Source organism: Hibiscus syriacus, unplaced genomic scaffold (assembly GCF_006381635.1).
Source record: "Hibiscus syriacus cultivar Baekdansim isolate YM2019G1 unplaced genomic scaffold, ASM638163v2 tig00116989_pilon, whole genome shotgun sequence".
Taxonomy (NCBI): domain Eukaryota; kingdom Viridiplantae; phylum Streptophyta; class Magnoliopsida; order Malvales; family Malvaceae; genus Hibiscus; species Hibiscus syriacus.
Genome location: NW_024063508.1, coordinates 9,067,027 through 9,073,678, shown reverse-complemented (window position 1 = coordinate 9,073,678; position 6,652 = coordinate 9,067,027). Strand labels below are relative to the sequence as shown.

Below are 6,652 nucleotides of genomic sequence, written 5' to 3'. Positions count from 1 at the left end.
TTTTATAAGTACGTCAAACTATTTTTTTAGATAATATTAATAATTTATGTTGATTGTGTTATAAATACATTATTTAAGGTTTAAAATCTTAATGATACTTATTCATTCGTATTTTTAGAAATGAATTTCAACGTATAATTAATATTATGTAGGTTTATTTGATATAATATTAATAATTTATTAAAAATATATTATAAAAGTTCATAAATATTATGTAGGTTTAATTAATAGTACATCACATTAAAACAACAATAGTATATAACATTATAATAATAACAATAGTGTCAAAATGTATAATTAAAGGATTAATCACATTAAAACAACAATAATATCCACCCGTACATCAAGAAACTATACCATCAAGAAGAGACGCACTTGTACCAAATAAAACTGTAAACATGTTGCTAACACATGTATTAAACCAAAAATCAAGAAACTACACCTGACTAAACTTTGATAGAGCATAACAAAAATACACAAATAAAAAGGTCAACCAAATACTAGTTTGTTGATGAGAGGAAGAGGCCTTGTGTAGTTTTGGTGATAATATTTGTTGCCAAATTGGTATTAGATGCATCTTAACAATAAAACTGGTTATATGAACTCTTAACATTCAAGAGTCAACCCACAGCCACACCACAAAGAAGTTTCAGAGGAACCCAATGAGGAGGATACTGACAACGAAGTTTCAGAGGAACCCACTGAGGAGGATACTGACAAAGAAGTTTCAGAGGAACCCAATGAGGAGGATACTTAAAACGAGCAACATCTAAAATCAGGTCCATGTCCCTTCCAGCATGATAATCACCAAGAGGAGAAAAATGACCAGTGCCCGTCTGCAAAAAATATAGCCAATGCTATCCACCACTTAGCAAATGTAACAAGATGCAACTCCACTTGGATTTTAATACTGACACTAGGTTAATAAATAGCATGGTCAAAAGCATGGCACATTACATCAAAATGGAAGACTTAAAACACATCAATAAATGATTAACCAAAGACATGCCATAAGATTCAAATTATTTACAATGACAATTGCAATTATATACAAAATGCTAAAAGAATGATCACATCAGCTGATCTCATACAAAGATGAAATTTGTCTCCACATATCATTTTTAATATTGCTTCATGACACATTGTGACAAGTCGCAACATGAAAAGAATAGAAAATGGATAAAAAAGAAGTCTGACATTATTACATCCAATGCTGCAAGCATTTGAACTGATGAGCGTTCTGTTAATTAATATTATCACAAATGAAAGAGCAGGAAAACATACCCAGTATAAAGTATAAACTATAAAATTGAATCTCACATGTTTAAAAATTGACCTGTAATATGATGAAATTATATGACACTCATCAGAAGTGGAACATCTCACAACAAATTTACGGAAGTCATCCAAGGAGCTTTGATTTGTGTGGAACGCTTCATCTTTTGCTCCAGCACAATGAGCCAAACACACAAGCTTGCCAAATGATATTCCTTTCTCTTTAACTTTTTCCAAAGGCTCACAACAATCAAGCATAGATTCATCAAACCACCTCCAAGGTCCTACAAAAAGAAACTTATAACTGCTCAGGTGTATATTTTTAGATGACAGAAAATGCATTCTTCTACTCATGTATCAAACGTTCAAGGAAGTATGACACATATCAATGACACACTACTCCTATTACAGGAGACAGGGTTGAGACTATTCAAAAAATAAGAAAAATATAGACGTAAATATGGGTCAAATAGTCATAACTTCTCCTACAAAAAATCATCAAACAAGACGAAAATCAGAGCTCGAACCAACTAACACGAGATCGTATCGAATCCTGGACTAATTTAACTTCCTTACACGAACGAATAACATACAATTGGGGAAATCATTTCAATCCATTCAGATCCACAACCTTAATCCCCAATCCCTAATTCAGTTCTCAACTTATGAACAATTCAACACCATACCTATGAACATTGAACAAGATTAAGCGCATTTGGAGCTATAAATCTCCGAGAAATCACAACAAATCTGGGATTTTGAACAACAGGGAATCGATCAAAACAACCCCTAACCTGAAAGAAGCCCGAAATCTGAACTGGGTCGGTTGAATCTCCCCACTTTGGACCCTGGAATCGAAGACCTTCTAACAAAGAAAGTAAACCCAGATTCAGGAACATGCACATTCGGCATTTAAACGATTCAAGAGAGGGAAAAGGGTGATAATGGGGTGAAGAAAATTACCTTCAGTGAACTTGATAAAGGGTGTTCCGAAAGAGGGGTAGGTGCAAAAGCTAAAAAAATATAAGAGAATAATGGAGAGTGCTTTGGTGATGAAAAAGAAATGAAGGAATTAAAGGAAGAAATAGTGAAGTTTCGGTGTGGAGCAAGGGACGGGAGAACGAAGTTTAGAATCGGTGTGGAGCAAGGGACGGGAGAATGGTGGAAAATGACTTATGATTCCCAAATGGTAAGTCATTTCACTGTGTTTTTCTTTAAATTTTTCGTTGACCATAAAACAACCTATCGTTTTACGGGAATCAAATACAACTCCCAATCAAACAGACTCTTAATTGCATTTGAACCCAGATCAGTCAGTTACCGAGCAAAGCCTCAACCAATAAACTAAATCTAATATTTAGGAATCAATTAAATATTTTCTATATGTTATAGTTAATGATATAAATAAAAAATATTTATTTTATATTTATTTATTAATGATTATATATTAAATTATATTTAATATTAAACTAAAATTTATTTATACTCGAACTCACTAGCACAATTTAAAATCAAAAGATAAAATTATAATTTGAATCTTAAATATTTTTTCTTATGATTATAATTTGAATATGAAATTAATTTTTAATGATTTCATATATATATATATATATATATATATATAATCATTAAAAAATATGAAACAATAAATTTAATGGAAGTGTCACAATTTGATTGGATTAAAAAAATTTTAAATTAAAATTAAAAAACCATCTAATCAGATTGTGACATGTGTCACAATTTGATTGAGAAATAAATTTATTAAATTAAATTGAAATTATGTCCTAATTAAAAATTAAGAATTAAAGTTAATTTTGGTAACCAAATTGATTAATTCTAAAGTTAATGCTTAAATAAAGGTATTAGACAAATTAAAAAAAGAATCATGATCAAATTGCATTAAATGAAAATCCAAGGAAACAAATCATATACAAGTAGTGATCAAAATGGAAGAAAACAAAATAAGGTTCATGCGTAGCGAATACGTAACTTTACAAGGACTCACACCCTAATTATACCAATTTTATTAACTACTACATAAACATTTCCATTAAATGTTAACGAAATATGGCTATATTGAAACTACTTAAATAGTTCAATAGTTATATTGATGCAAATTTGAAAATAGTGATCATTTCGAGACGAAACCCATAGTTTGATGGTCATTTATGTTGTTTACCCAAAAATTACTTTTAAAATCTAAGGTAAACTATATGAATGGCTACTCAATTATAGAGTTGGTGTCAATGACCACTATTTTCAAAATTGAGTCAATAAGACCACTTAACTATTTAATTGGTTCCAATATAACCACTAGCCGTTAACATACATTTAATAGAAGTGTTTACGTGACAGTAAAAAAAATTAATATAATTACATATTTGATCTCAATACTTGTACATTTAATCAATTTTGTTGAATCACACTTTGATTTTGATATAACATGAATTTTTAAATAATTTAAGTTGTTAAAATTTGCATTTTACGATTTTATAAAATAATTTTTCATAAACTATTTTAAAGTGTTTTTAAGTGTGAAAAATAATCATAAGTGTTATTGAGTAATTTTACAAATTATAAGTTATTGTTTTAAAGCTCAAAACACTTGATTTTTAGCCAAATCCCCTTCTAGTCTCGAGACCAACATGCCAGTCTTGATACCAAAATTCCAATAGGCTTTTTGGTATCGATACCACGGTATTGGTATCAAGATATAGACCTGGTAAATTTGATTCGTACCTAATTACCCAAACTGATTTACCCTAACCGAGACCCGATATAGACCCGAATATGATAACTTAAAATTGATCCGAAACCTGAAATGAACCAAATTCAACAGAAACTAACTCGAATTATAGTTTAACTAAAACCAACTCAAACTGAAAGTAATTCGAACCGAAAGCAACCCAAACCAAAATCAATCCGAATCGAAAATAATCCAAATTGAAATCAACCTAAATTTAATTTACCCATACCCGATTCGAACCGAACTTTGACTCGATTTTAACCCAATAATTAAGTCTAAGTGAACAAATAATTTATTTATTTATTATTATCTAGTTTTAGTAATTAGATAAATAGTAGAATGATATATTTTTTATTCTCATTTTATATTTGTTGAACTATATTTTTGATATAACAATTTAAGGCAAAATGTTTTTGGACTTGAATTAACTTTAAAGTTTTCAAAAATAATTCAAAGTCCTTAAAAATGGATTTGAGCACAAAATGATTTTCACGTACAAAAAGTATCGATATTGTTCTTACAGTATCGATACCTCATGAACAATATTGATATTGTTCATATGGTACCGATACCAAAGGTAAGGGAAGTATCGATACTATCAGCAATGCTCAAATTCTAGAATGTAAAAATGGTATAGATACCCAAAGGGGTACCGATACTACTTTACATAGTAGTATCGGTACCATCAGGCCCCAACAACTAGTAACAGTGAGTTGATTTAAAAATAACAAATGTAGTACCGATACTCCTTTTAGGAGTATCGATAGCCTCTGTACTAGGAAGTTTTATTTTGCAGAGATTTCATCCCAAACAGTTAGAAATCATCCCAATGGCTAGAAACAGTTACAACTTCATTCCAACATAAAAATACAAGTTCAATACACTTGAAGAAGGGTTAGAACACCTATCCAAGCATTCAAACACAAGAGAAGAGTTTTCCAATCTTATTTTATCTCTCTTGTAAATATTAGTGTTTCAGTGAGCTAAATTTGTAAACACCCTACCTTTGAGAGGTTTTATTGTTTACTTTTTTTTACCTTTTGAAAAAGATAATTGGTTCTATCTTAGCCAAGTGAAAAGATAGGGAGTGTAATGGTTATCTCTTGATCCTTGAAAAAGAAAGAACAAATTAGTGAATTTGTTGGAAAATTTTAAGTGATGAGATTAGGTAGTGGAAGTAGACTTGGTTGATAAGTCAAACCATTATAAATCCTTGTGCCAAATTTCTCTATCTTTTACTCTCCTTACTCCATAAACAAATTATTGCCAATTCACCCTCTTGTAACTTTTTCGGTTGTTAATTTTAGCTTTCGCAAATCTTAACAATTGGTATCAGAGATTGACTCGTTAGAAGGCTTCACATCCTTGAGACGATCCCCGAAGAACCTTTATTGATTCCCGACGTAACCAGAAAAGAGATGGCTTCAACTTCCGGTGCTTATTACATGGAAGATTTTCAACCGGTCAACAAGCCACCCTATTTCAATGGAGCAAATTATGCCTATTGGAAGAATATGATGATGCTCTTCATTCAAGCCAACGATCTATGAGATTGGAACTCAATCATGAAGGGTTACTCCACTCCACTCGGTGAGATGGATGATTGGAGTGATGGAGAAAAGAAGAAGTTCCAACTCAATGCTAAGGCTATGTACATCATCTTTTGTGCATTAGGCCTGGATGAATATGGAATAGTCTTCTCTTGTTCCAATGCCAAGGATATATGGTATAAACTCTAAGTCACTCATGAAGGAACCGATGAAGTGAGGGAAACCAAGATAAGTCTTTTCAACCATAGCTACGAGAATTTCAAGATGAAACCCGATGAAGACATTAAAGCTATGGCGGATAGATTTTCCTTGATTGTCAACGGTCTCAAGGGATTTGGAGAAGTAATCCCTAATGAGAAGCTTGTGAATAAGATGATCTACTCTCTTCTAAAGTCTTGGAAATCGAAGAAGACGACGATCATTGAGGCTAAGAATCTAAAGTCTCTCACTCTCGATGAGCTGAATGGCTCTCTTATCACTCATGATTTGATGGTGAAGGAAGAGGAAGAAGATGAAGAGAAGCAAAATAAGAAGAAGAAGGGGGTAGGCATTACCTTCAAGTCCACCAATGAAAGTTATCAAGATTAAAATGAAGTGGTGGATGAAGACGATGATGAAGAAAAGGAGATGTCCAAGATCTTCAAAAAGTTCAAGAGATTCATGTCTTTCAAGGAAGTAAAGCATGAATCGACCAAGAAGAAGAATCCCTTGTGTGCTTCAATTTTCAAAGAATGGGGCATGTCAAGTATGAATGTCCTCTCCTAAATAAGAAGAGATCAAGCAAGAAAAAGACATTTGTGGCAGCTTAGAGTGATGAAGATTACTCCAATGATGAAGATGAAGTAGCCAACCTATGCCTCATGGCCATCCAAGAAGCTTCTATGGTATCTTCTAACTCAAATGAATTAAATTCACATTCTTTTGATGAGTTACAAGATGCTTATAATGAGTTGTATTTGGAATTTGAGACCATTAATTCCAAATATAAGAAATTAATTTAAGGTTGAAAACGATTTGGTTTTGAAAGCAAAAATTGATTTTGAAAATAAAAATGAAATTTTGAAAAATGATTTAAAGCTTT

The 6,652-nt window shown here is 31.6% G+C and overlaps 1 long non-coding RNA gene across 2 annotated transcripts; it reads right to left on the bottom strand.

Annotated features, from left to right (window-relative positions):
• Positions 1-339: 339 nt before the first annotated feature.
• On the bottom strand, positions 340-2,447 carry LOC120193169. 2 transcript variants are annotated; one of them, XR_005522838.1, is made up of 4 exons: positions 2,239-2,447; positions 2,070-2,140; positions 1,321-1,559; positions 340-836 (listed from the first exon to the last, which is right to left on the bottom strand). It is a non-coding gene; the product is annotated as an uncharacterized LOC120193169 (long non-coding RNA). The 2 variants fall into 2 exon arrangements; XR_005522839.1 differs by having other exon boundaries at positions 1,337-1,559.
• Between the last annotated feature and the right edge of the window lie 4,205 nt (positions 2,448-6,652).